Here is a 13,670-nt window from a genome sequence, read left to right on the forward strand (position 1 = left end):
ACAAGGTGAGACGCAGGCTGAGGGGGGAGGGGGGTCCAACCCAGGAACAGCCCTGACAGCGTCTCCAGACGGGTGCTGAAAGACTGTGCAGACCAGCTTACTGGGATTTTCACCAAAATCTTCATCTATCATTGGGGGGACCTGTGTGGAAAGGGTCAGGGACTTCTGTTTCCTGGGAGTCCACATAGAGGAGAAACTGACCTGGGACAGGAACACCACACACTTGGTAAAGAAGGAACAGCAAAGACTCACTTTCTCAGAATCCTCAGGAAAAATAACCAGAGATGTCTGGTCAGTGGCGGCGCCAAGGGGGGCTTGGGGGGGCTTAAGCTCCCCAATAATGAGCCAAGCCCCGCCTCAGCCCCCCCAATAATTCTGCCAATAATGTGACTAGCGACTGACATATTTGTGGATCTCAAGTGAAGTTTTGTGCTGAGAATGTCTCAATATTGTGTAACTGACCAAAGTGATGAATGTGTGTGTTTGGTGATCCACCAATGCTGAATCACCCTTCACAAACAGAATTTTCACTGTTGGGAAAGTGTAGTGACACGGACCCACAACAGGGGGCGTAAATGAACGGACAATGGAAGAAGTCAAATTATAACACTTTACTGGTGTGAATGTCACAACCAAACACAGCAGAATTAGAATGTGCAACAGTCAATTAATAAAGGTGTCGTGTGGGCAGGCTCGACGATAAGAGACGCCCGTCAGGAAACGAACCGGAACCACACGATTTCCACCACCACCTGAACCCGAGGAATACTGGAGCCGCCAAGTCCCGGAGTCCCCAGGTGGCCACCTCTCCGGCGTGTCGGATCTGGTACTGCTGGCAGAAAGCAAAAGACAGTCAAAGGGTGGGTGTGTGAACACCCAGTAACAATGGTGGGAATGCCACCTCCACCTCTCACTCAACACGTTGCAGTGGTCTCAGAGGAAAAGGAGCGCCGTCATGCACAGCCTCCACCAAAACGACCGGTTCTCCTGCAAACACTCACAATCACAGATTTATAAATCTCACAAAAAAGGGCTGAGAGTATTACCTCCAGATGAAGATGATATCTCGGCAGTTTGGTGGAGGTGTCTTCCTGCTTTTATACCAGATGTATAGATTAGTGACAGCTGTCACAGATGATTGGTGACAGCTGTCACCACGGCTTGTTCCTGAGGCGGCAGCGCCCTCTCGTGCCTGAAGCCCGCACTTCAGGCAGGGCGCCTTCTGGTGGTGGGCCAGCAGTACCTCCTCTTCTGGCGGCCCACACAACAGGACCCCCCCCCTCAACAGGCGCCTCCTGGCGCCCGACCAGGCTTGTCCGGGTGGCGACGATAGAAATCGGCCAGGAGGGCCGGGTCCAGGATGAAGCTCCTCTTCACCCAGGAGCGTTCTTCGGGCCCATACCCCTCCCAGTCCACCAAATACTGGAAATCCCGGCCCATGCGTCGGACGTCCAAGAGCCGGCGAACTGTCCAAGCCGGCTCCCCGTCGATAATACGGGCAGGAAGCGGCGCTGGACCGGGTGCACAGAGGGGCAAGGTGTGATGCGGTTTAATCCTGGAGACATGAAAGACCGGATGGATCCGCAGTGAGGCCGGGAGTTGGAGCCTCACTGCGGTAGGACTGAGGACCTTGAGGATGGGGAAGGGTCCAATGAGACGGTCCTTCAATTTGGGGGACTCGACCTGGAGAGGAATGTCCTTGGTGGAAAGCCACACCTCCTGCCCGGGCTGGTAAGTAGGGGCCGGGGACCGTCGACGGTCTGCATGGGCTTTAGCCCTCATCCGGGCCCTCAACAAGGCCGAACCGACCTCTCCCTCCACCAAAGGAAACAAAGGGGGCTGGTACCCCAGACACACCTCGAACAGGGAGAGGCCGGTGGCAGAGGACACCTGGCTGTTATGAGCGTACTCGATCCAGGCCAGATGTTCACTCCAAGCCGTCGGGTGTGCGGAGGTCGTGCACCTGAGGGCCTGCTCCAACTCCTGGTTGGCCCGTTCGACCTGTCCGTTAGTCTGCGGGTGATACCCAGACGAGAGGCTTACAGTAGCCCCCAGTTCCCGGCAGAAACTTCTCCACACCTGCGAGGAGAACTGGGGACCGCGATCCGAAACGATGTCTGTTGGTATCCCATGCAGCCGGACAACATGGTGGACGAGGAGATCCGCCGTCTCCTGGGCCGACGGGAGCTTCGGGAGGGCCACGAAGTGGGCCGCCTTGGAGAAACGGTCCACTATCATGAGTATGGTGGTGTGTCCCCGGGACGGCGGGAGGCCCGTGACAAAATCCAGACCGATGTGGGACCAGGGGCGGTGAGGCACAGGAAGTGGCTGTAGAAGTCCCTGTGCCTTCTGGTGGTCAGCCTTGCCCCTGGCGCAGGTGGTGCAGGCCTGGATGTAAGCCCGGACATCAGTCTCCAGGGACGCCCACCAGAAGCGCTGCCGGACTACTGCCACGGTCCTACGCACCCCTGGGTGGCAGGAGAGTTTGGACCCGTGACAGAAGTCCAGGACGGCAGCTCTGGCCTCTGGTGGGACGTATAGTCTGTTCTTCGGTCCTGTTCCAGGATCCGGGCTCCATGCCAGGGCCTCCCGGACGGTCTTCTCCATGTCCCAGGTCAGAGCAGCCATGATAGTGGACTCCGGGAGAATGGGTTCCGGTGGATCCGACAGCTCGGTCTTGACTTCCTGTTCATGCACCCGGGACAGGGCATCCGATCTTTGGTTTTTGGTCCCGGGGCGGTAGGTGATCCGGAAGTCAAAACGGCCGAAAAACAGTGACCAGCGGGCTTGCCTGGGGTTCAGTCGCTTGGCGGTCCTGATATACTCCAGGTTCCGGTGGTCAGTGAAAACCGTGAAAGGCACAGACGCTCCCTCCAGCAGGTGTCTCCACTCCTCAAGGGCCTCTTTCACCGCAAGGAGCTCTCGATTGCCCACGTCATAGTTCCGCTCTGCTGGGGTCAACCTGCGGGAAAAATAGGCACACGGGTGAAGAACCTTATCAGTTCCTCCGCTCTGGGATAGCACGGCTCCTATCCCTGAGTCAGAGGCGTCCACTTCAACCACAAACTGGCGACCAGGATCGGGCTGCACCAAGACCGGTGCAGTCGAGAACTGGCGTTTCAACTCCCTAAACGCGGCTTCGCACCGATCCGACCAGGTGAAGGGAACTTTTGGTGAGGTCAGGGCCGTCAGGGGGCTAACAACCTGACTATACCCCTTAATGAACCTCCTGTAGAAATTTGCGAAGCCGAGGAACTGTTGCAGCTTCCTACGGCTTGTAGGTTGGGGCCAGTCTCTCACCACTGCAACCTTGGCCGGATCCGGGGCGACGGAGTTGGAGGAGATGATAAACCCCAGGAAGGACAAAGAAGTGCGGTGAAACTCACACTTCTCGCCCTTCACAAACAACCGGTTCTCCAACAACCGCTGCAGGACCTGACGTACATGCCGTACATGGGTCTCAGGGTCCGGAGAAAAGATGAGTATATCATCCAGATATACGAAGACGAATCGGTGCAGGAAGTCCCGCAAGACGTCATTAACCAAAGCTTGGAACGTCGCGGGGGCGTTAGTGAGGCCGAACGGCATGACCAGGTACTCAAAATGACCTAACGGGGTGTTAAATGCCGTCTTCCATTCGTCTCCCTTCCGGATCCGAACTAGGTGGTATGCGTTCCTAAGATCCAACTTTGTGAAGGTTTTGGCTCCATGCAGGGGGGTGAACACTGAATCCAACAAAGGCAACGGGTATCGGTTGCGAACCGTGATCTCGTTCAGCCCCCGATAATCAATGCATGAACGAAGACCGCCATCTTTTTTCCCACAAAAAAGAAACCCGCTCCCATCGGAGAGGTGGAGTTACGGATCAGCCCGGCAGCTAAGGAGTCCCGGATGTAGGTCTCCATCGATTCGCGCTCAGGTCGGGAGAGGTTGTACAGCCTGCTGGACGGGAACTCCACGCCTGGCAACAAATCGATGGCACAATCATATGGACGGTGCGGGGGAAGAGTGAGTGCCCGATCCTTGCTAAAAACGTCAGCAAGATCGTGGTACTCAACCGGCACCGCCGACAGATTGGGGGGTACTTGGACCTGCTCCTTAGCCTGGGAACCGGGAGGAACCGAGGATCCCAAACACCTCCGATGGCAGGTTTCGCTCCACTGTACCACCACCCCGGACGGCCAATCAATCCGGGGATTGCGTTTCAACATCCAGGGGAACCCCAGAATCACACGGGAGGTAGAAGGAGTCACAAAAAACTCAATCTCCTCCCTATGATTCCCTGACACTACCAGAGTTACTGGTGGTGTCTTGTGTGTGAGTAAAGGGAGTAGGGTGCCATCTAGTGCTCGCACCTGCAATGGTGTAGGTAGCGCCACCAGAGGGAGCCCTATCTCCCTGGCCCATCTGCTGTCTAACAGATTCCCTTCTGACCCTGTGTCTACCAGTGCTGGGGCCTGAAGGGTTAAATCCCCACTAAGGATTGTAACTGGGAGTCGTGCGGCAATATGTGTGTGTTCCACGTGAATTTTTTGGCCCACCCTAAGCCCAGTCTCTAGGGGCGGGCGTTGGTGTTTAACTGTTCGGGGCAATTGCTCAATTGATGCTCCATTGAGCCACAAACAAAACACGCCCCGCGTGGAAACCTCCTCTGTCTATTAGGTGGTCTAAATGTGGCCCTGCTCGTGTCCATAGCTTTGTCAGCAGGGGGAGCTGTCGCCCCACGGGACGTAGAGGCCAGGGAGTGTGGGAAGGGCGGACCTCTCTCGGACCCGGAAGGAAGAGGGACGGCGCGCGCCCGGCCACGTCCTTTGCCTCGTTCCCGATGGTGTTCCTCCAACCGATTGTCTAACCGTATAACGAGATCAATAAGCCCATCTAATTCCCGCGGTTCATCCTTGGCCACTAGGTGCTCCTTTAGGACTGACGACAGTCCGTTTACAAAGGCGGCGCGGAGCGCAGCGTTATTCCAGCTGGACCTCGCAGCCGCGATGCGGAAGTCGACTGCATAAGCGGCTGCGCTCCGGCGTCCCTGTCTCATCGACAGCAGCACGGTTGAAGCGGTCTCTCTCCTGTTAGGGTGATCAAACACAGTTCTGAACTCCCTCACAAACCCAGTGTATGTGTGAAGGAGCCGTGAATTTTGCTCCCAAAGCGCCGTAGCCCAAGCGCGTGCCTCTCCCCGAAGCAGAGTGATCACATAAGCTATTTTGTTTGCATCTGATGCGTACATGACGGGACGTTGTGCGAAGACGAGCGAACACTGCATAAGAAAGTCCGCGCACGTCTCCACACAACCTCCGTACGGCTCAGGAGGGCTTATGTATGCTTCAGGGGATGGTGGGAGGGGTTGTTGGACCACCACTGGAACATTCATATCTAGCACAGGATCGACAGGAGGAGGAGCTGCAGCAGCGCCCTGAGCGCTCGCCGCCACTTGCACGGAGAGAGCCTCCACCCTGCGGTTCAGGAGGATGTTTTGCTCGGCTATTTGATCCATTCGAGCCGTAAAGGCGGTGAGAATATGCTGTAGCTCACCAATCACGCCTCCTGCAGATGCCTGCGCTCCCTGCTCTCCCATTGGTTGTTCAACAGCCTGGTGACGCCCCTCGGAGTCCATGACACTGGCCGAGATATCCTGTTGGGAAAGTGTAGTGACACGGACCCACAACAGGGGGCGTAAATGAACGGACAATGGAAGAAGTCAAATTATAACACTTTACTGGTGTGAATGTCACAACCAAACACAGCAGAATCAGAATGTGCAACAGTCAATTAATAAAGGTGTCGTGTGGGCAGGCTCGACGATAGGAGACGCCCGTCTGGAAACGAACCGGAACCACACGATTTCCACCACCACCTGAACCCGAGGAATACTGGAGCCGCCAAGTCCCGGAGTCCCCAGGTGGCCACCTTTCTGGCGTGTCGGATCTGGTACTGCTGGCAGAAAGCAAAAGACAGTCAAAGGGTGGGTGTGTGAACACCCAGTAACAATGGTGGGAATGCCACCTCCACCTCTCACTCAACACGTTGCAGCGGTCTCAGATGAAAAGGAGCGCCGTCATGCACAGCCTCCGCAAAAACGACCGGTTCTCCTGCAAACACTCACAATCACAGATTTATAAATCTCACAAAAAAGGGCTGAGAGTATTACCTCCAGATGAAGATGATATCTCGGCAGTTTGGTGGAGGTGTCTTCCTGCTTTTATACCAGATGTATAGATTAGTGACAGCTGTCACAGATGATTGGTGACAGCTGTCACCACGGCTTGTTCCTGAGGCGGCAGCGCCCTCTCGTGCCTGAAGCCCGCACTTCAGGCAGGGCGCCTTCTGGTGGTGGGCCAGCAGTACCTCCTCTTCTGGCGGCCCACACAACATTTCACTTTTGCAAATAAACATTTATTTGTAAAAACCCACACACGAGTTACAAATCAGAAATTTGTGTTTGTGGATCACAAAGCACGTGTACAAATTAAATGATATTTGTAAATCACCCTCTGTGCATTTGCAAGTATTAATGAGACAAATTTAACTCCATACTCCAAAAATTTTGGTTTCCTAAATATTTATTATGGCCACTCTTAAAACTTTTTTTTTTTCACTTCACTTATCTTTAGAATTTTATTACTGGTAAATTTTAGAATAGATTTAGATGAGATATGCTTATTATCTCACAGGAATATATCACAGTTATCTGGGAACTGCTTTTTGCACAGAAATTCATCAAGCACGCGGCCGAAGTGCTTGATATTATTATCTTATTATTAATAAGATAATTATTATCTTATTATTATTATTATTATTATTATTATTATTATTATAATATTATTATTAGTAGTAGTATATCATTGTTCGGCCAAAACCTCGGTGTTAAATTGGCAATAAATCTTTGATATAGATGATTTGTGTGAGGTTGATTCCATGCATTGTCTTGAGCACCATTTCAATGAATTCAGTTTGTATACATATGTGCAAGTTTACTAAACTTGCAATCATTCTAAGTGATGTGTGTGTGCATTGATACCACATTTTAGAGGAGCACGGGCGACTAAAACATACGAGGTCTATTAGATAAGAAACCGACACTTTTATTTTTTTTTAACTATATGGATTTGAATGACATGCGATTACACCAATCATGCTTGAACCCTCGTGCGCATGCGTGAGTTTTTTCACGCGTCGGTGACGTCATTTCCCTGTGGGCAGGCCTTGAGTGAGACGTGGTCCCGCCCTCTCGGCTGAATTCCTTTGTTTCACACGCTGCTCGAGACGGTGCGCGTTGCTTTATCAAAAATTTTTCTGGACCTGTGAGGAATATCCGAGTGGACACTATTCAAGAAATTAAGCTGGTTTTCATTGAAAAGTTTAACGGCTGATGAGAGATTATGGGGTGTTTCTGTCGGTGTAAGGACTTCCCACGGAGCGGGACGTCCTGCAGCGCTTCCAGGCGCCGTTGTCGGCCTGTTTCGACCTGAAAACATCCTAATTTAAGGCTTAATTCACCCAGGATGTCGTGAGAGAACAGAGAAGATTCAGAAGAGGCCGGCATGAGGACTTTATGCGGACATTCCACTGTTTAAGGACATTTTGTAATGAAAGACGTGCGCGCAAATTCGCCGAGTCGTTTCTGTGATGACTTGGTGAATCTGTGTGCGCCGCGACAGGAAAAACACCTCCATGTTGAAAACCATTTGTAAAATTCAGGCGGCTTTTGATGGCTTTCAACAAGTGAGTAACTGAGAAATTGTTTAACAGCTTGGGCATGTTCCAACTTGTCTGTTAAGGTTTCCAACGGAGGTGTTTTTCCTGTCGCGACCCCCCCGCGGTCGGGTCCGGCCCGACATGCGACTCTGCCCGCACGTTCTTTCATTACAAAATGTCCGTTAACAATGGAATGTCTGAATAAACTCCTCATGCCGACTTCTTCTGAAAGTTCTCTGTTCTCTGACGACTTACTGGGTCAACAGAGCCTGAAATGTGGAAGTTTTCAACTTGAAACGGTGAGACGCTGCCGCCTCGAAGCGCAGATCGCCGTCAGGCGCCGTGGGCCGTCCTTAAAGTGACACTACCAGACCAAAATCTCTCATCAGCCGTTAAAATTTTTACCAAAAACCAGCTGAATTTATTGAATGGTGTCCACTCAGTTGTGCCTTACAGCTTTTGAAAAAAATTTTGATCAAACAAAGCAGCAATCTCTGAGCCATTCCTAAACAATGAAAAAAACGACGAGAGGGTGGGCGACTCCTCACTCAAAGACTGCCCACAGGCGAATGACGTAACCGACAGGCGTGAAAAAACTCTCGCATGCCCACGAGGGTTCAAGCATGTCTGATGTAATCACACATGATTCAAATCCATATGGTTTTTGAAAAAAATAATAAGGTCGGATACTTTTCTAATAGACCTTGTATACCTTGGTATTTATAAAGCAAACTTTTACCCCAGTCCCCCTCAGCCCCCCCAACAAAACTTTTTCCTGCTCTGCATGGAGAGCATCCTCACATACTGCCTCTGGACGTGGTTTATCAGCTGCACGGGGACAAACAGGAAAGAGCTCCAGAGAAGGTCACTGGGTGCCCTCTACCCACACGTACACACAAATCTGTGCTTCAGCTGTGCGTAGGCTCTTTTGATGCACAAATCTGCGATTCTTCAATATGTTCATACCTAAATTTGTTTGTATAAGTTTAGAACTCCCTCAGACTCTGCATACATCCAAATGACGAAGGCCCAGTTGTCCTAGAAAACAAATAAAAAAACAACCTTTCGATTTCAATTTATTTTAATTTATATAGGACCAAATCACAACAAAGCTGCCTCAAGGTGCTTCACACAAGTAAGATCTAACCTTACCAACCATTTCATTTATTTATTTATTTTTTAATATCTAGAAATGGAACATTTTGGGGATAAAATCCCATTGCACATCTTCAGGACTAAATGTAAACACAGATCAGGTTCCCAAACTGGTTTTAAAGGTGAATTAAAATCAAACCAGGATTTATTTTATTTTTTTAACAGTTCTTATTCTTTTACAATGGAGAAAAGCTAAAAAAAAATGTTTTAGTTAAATACACAGTACATTAACACTATAATCATTTAAAAATGAAGCTTTCTTAATAATTGAATTTAACAGTTTAATTCATGAATGCATCAACCAAATGTGTTAAACATTAAACAGACACATTTTCATCCTCATCACTTATTGCCATTGTTAAAATCTTCAACTGTCTCGGTTGGGTTGGGCCCTGTCACACCTTGATGACTGAGCCAGCGTGTGCTGACCGTATTGAAAATGCTGGTACACGCTGATTGTTTTCTCACTGTTGGACGCGTACAGAGTGTATTCATAATCAGCTGGACTTATACATGCTATATGTAACGTTTCAATGAATTTACACCAACGATTTCCAGCGTACACAACTTACACCCAACAATAGTTCCACTTATGTAAAGTGTGCAGCAGCATATCACTGACAAACATGTGGCAATCACGGCACCTTGACACTTACACAAATATGATCCCTGCACTGACACGCAATCTGGCATGGCAGTTATTAAACCCGTCGTAAACTATTGTAAACTCGTTGTAAACTGTGCATGAGGTCTGCACAGCTTCTGGCACGCATTCATTTCGTGAACTAGTCGTGAACATTGTGCAACTTCTTCAAAAACACTACACATCAATGTGTGTCAATGTGCACAGCACATCTGAATGATTGTGACAAGGGTTTACATCTATAATAAACATAACTTTATAGACACATCATCTAACTCATCAGAAGGAATGAAACTGTGACTGTTTTAGCAATCCATTACTATATATATATATATATATATATATATATATATATATATATATATATATATATATATATATATATATATATATATATAGTAAATAATTACCGTTGAGACAAGATTCTAAATACATTCTGCACCACACAACACACACAAGAGAACCTGCAGCTGCAGATAAATTCTCTGTGATTCTGGGAGCAATGAGAGATGGTTTCAAGTTCTGACAGCAAATGTATCATCGGCTATGAAATCAGCTACGCATTTTTGCTTAGGACTTCACTTTTAGCTTGGGACTTTGGTGAGGGCAGTCGCATCTATTCCTCTCTCTTTTCCTCTGTGTTCCTCTATCTCTGCTCCAACCTTCAAAGTCCATACTTCACCAGACTGTGAATTCTTCAAACTATATTTTGAATAACCATGGAATTGATCAGCTGATCTCTGAACACTACTGACACCATTTTTTCAACAAGGAAATCAGGGCTGGGGGACCCTGCATGCCCAGATGAAACCTACCCTGTGGGCTATGTTCTCAACACCTGGGAGAAGTGGAGCATCGTGTGCTTGGCTCCACTCTCTGTGGAGGACATCGAAGACTTATTTTTATTTGGGTTTATAGTAGGAGAGCTTGTGCTTATTGGTTTATGTGTTGCCCTGACCTACCGGAGAATTGGCAAGACGGCGGCTACCAGAACCACGACCCCTCACCTGTCCATCATGATTAATGAGGTGGGCAAAGCGGTATAACACGTGGCGTGCGGGGGGGGCGTGCGGGGGGGCACATTTGCATGACAGCTGGAAATGATGGCTCAGTGCACACGACGTGTTAAATTAAAAATACACAGAACAGAGCTAGGACAAGTATATAAATAAATACTACAATAATTACATACACAATTACATAGCAAATAACTAAAATAATTAATCACAGAACACAGAAACAGAGAGTGACACTTGGGCTGAATGAACGGGTGGGCGTGGCTGCAAAGAGCAACAGCTGTTGAGATCTCTGGACCCATGAGTCACAGCTGGAGAACACATACCATGTTATGAAGGACATGACCTTACAACTCTACACCATGAGGCACGTGCATGTGCTTGCTGTCCTCACATGGAAATACACAAAAATATATATCACCATTGCCATGGGCTGTAGGAACCATGTCAGCGTGCACACCGGCAGGCTGCTCCATGTGAAGAGTAGCGAACACTCAGCTGGTGATCTGAATGTCAAGTCACCCATGTGAGCTATAATCCACAAGACACGGTGTCTCTCGTTCAGAGCACCTCTTGCTGGACACATGCACCACTCACTGGACACGTACACAGGGCCAGCTGGACACACCGGGCCAACAGATGTGGACATGATAAGAGTGCACTGCTTCATTCATGTTAATTTCATGAATGTATGTCTGTGACCATGGGTCATCTACAGAGGAACAGATTGTTCATACTTGTATTGTCTGCTTGATAAGAGGGATTCAATAAATCGCTGTGTTTTTTATAACTGTGGTTTTTATTCTTTTTTCTCCACAGCAGTGGCACGATGTGGTGCCACACGTTCCAGCTGCTTGCACTGTGTTTGTGCATGCTTGTGTGCATGCACAAAATCATCGCCGCTGCATCATGCACGTCTGTCCGACCGTGTGTCCCTCCCAACAGCAGGTGGAATGTTTCGCGGTTCCCCATTTCTTTTTTTGTTGCGAATTTTCTTCCAGTTTTTGCTTCTTTCACCCAACGTCGTGTTATGTGGGAAGATGCCCTTATCAATAACTTATTAGATGCATTCCGGCGTGTGCCAGCGTTTTTAATATGCTCAGCATACACTGGCTAAATTGTCAAGGTGTGACAGGAGTTTTAGTTGACTTAGTTTACAGTCGACTCCATGAAAATGTTCATGTTGCAATGACACTTTTGTTGTTTATTGAATTGTTTATTGGTCTATAATTCATCAGTCAGTCCCAACAGTTTCTACTGCTGTTAAATTGTGCACCTGTAATTAACTTTAATTTATTATTGTTACAGTTTAGTCATGTCAAATTGAACTCAAAATGCAGGCAGCAATCAAACCGCAGATGAGGTGAGAACACACAAGGTGAATTATTCTTCCACACAGGTGAATGATTGTCTGACATGCAATGTGAGAGCAAGGTGGATCCAAGAATCCAAAACAAACACACAGCAAAATCCAATACGAAGGTAACAAGGAATGAACAAAACACAAAAACTAAACACAGCAGTACACAGGTGACAAGAATCTCAAAGTACTCATGCATAAAAATCACAGGAGTGACTAACGCGAAGAAACCAGCAAACAAACAAGGAAAAGGTGCAGCTAAAATACACAGAGGAACTATAATGCTAAAATGAACTGCAGGTGAGTGAAACAGGAGAGATAAGGTGGGTGGAAATGCACATGACAAGCTAAACAAACAAAAGGAGACTCAGAACCCCCCATGACCTGGTTCTGGATAAATGGTTGAAGATGAGTCAGTCAGTGAATGACTCAGAACTAAAACAGATATCCAGGGGAAAGTAAACCCACAACATAAAGATAATCAAACACAACCTAATCAAGAGATCACAAAACCACAAATACAAAGCAAAAATAACCATGGAACTCAAAGGTGTACAAAGTGTCAACAGGGAAACATAAGATAAACCGGGGAACAAATAATGGGAACATATATGATACAAAATAAGGAAACCACAAGGAGAACTTGCAAACTGGGGTAAGTCAACATGACAAACAGGTGAGCACATGACAGAAACATGACAACACACAGATTGAGGACAGATCACAAAGACGATGAAGAGACAGACCACAGACAAGGACAGAGGACACACCACAAGGAGGACACACCCAAATGACGGACAAAGACAGCAGAGTGAACACAGCGTTTACCAATAACAGGACACTGACAGAAGACAATGACAAAAGACAACGGGCAAACGATAGAGACAGACAGGGGACAGGACATTAACAACAGGACACTGACATGGACAGCGAGGACACCACAAGAATGATAGTTCTGCAAGCAGCAATGGTATTTTAACTTCAATAAAATCATTGCATAAAGTATAAATTATGTCATGTTTTCAAAAACAAAAGTGTTTACCAAGAGTTTGAATTCCAAACCCGCATGAAGACGAAGTTACAACTTCACATCAATAATCAACATCAGTGTCAAACTTTAACACGTTGAGGATCCACTGACCACCAGCAGTTTCCTCTGATGTTGACTTTAATAGTGAACCAGTCGGGACTGGAGGTTAATATGTTAATAATATGTTGCGGCAAACGGTCCTCGTTAATGTACTGTGATAATTCTGCGTGTTGGGGTCGAAGCTCACGGCGGCTGGTTCGGTCCGTCTGAAAGTGTTGGAGTGTTTATTTAATGTGAACAGACACAGGCAGACACGGTCCACACTAATGAGGTTAATCTAATGTCTGACACCAACATGTGCCGATCAACACGTCACTGTCTGTGATGAACCCACCGGCTCCACGCGCACGCTGACATTCATCACTTCTCAGTGGTCAGTGTGAAAAGTTGTGTTTCGCATCACACACACCTCCACTCTCTTCTGTTCATTCATCACTTATTTTCCCATCATGCTTTGCTTCCAGCTCCTTCCCCTCTGCAGTCAGCCAGACGCAGGTCTCGTCACAGCACATAAACTCGCTAATCTCATTAATTATGAACCAACATGCTAGCGTGTGAGCGTGTGTGTCTGCAGCAGTGGGATTTGAAGGTCCCTTAAACAGACATCTGGTCCACTCCTCCACTCAGGGAAGGAGGGAGACAGAGAAGAACAACGAGACAGTAAACATAGATCAACAATAACGTTCAGCTTCGTGATCCAGTGGT

At 48.1% G+C, this 13,670-nt stretch overlaps 1 protein-coding gene across 1 annotated transcript in view; it reads left to right on the forward strand.

Moving 5' to 3' along the window:
* dnajb11 (DnaJ heat shock protein family (Hsp40) member B11) overlaps nucleotides 1–13,670 on the forward strand; it is a 441,748-nt gene that overhangs the window by 77,145 nt on the left and 350,933 nt on the right. The gene's annotated exons all lie outside the window — the stretch shown is intronic.

Source organism: Thalassophryne amazonica, chromosome 14, assembly GCF_902500255.1.
Source record: "Thalassophryne amazonica chromosome 14, fThaAma1.1, whole genome shotgun sequence".
NCBI lineage: Eukaryota > Metazoa > Chordata > Actinopteri > Batrachoidiformes > Batrachoididae > Thalassophryne > Thalassophryne amazonica.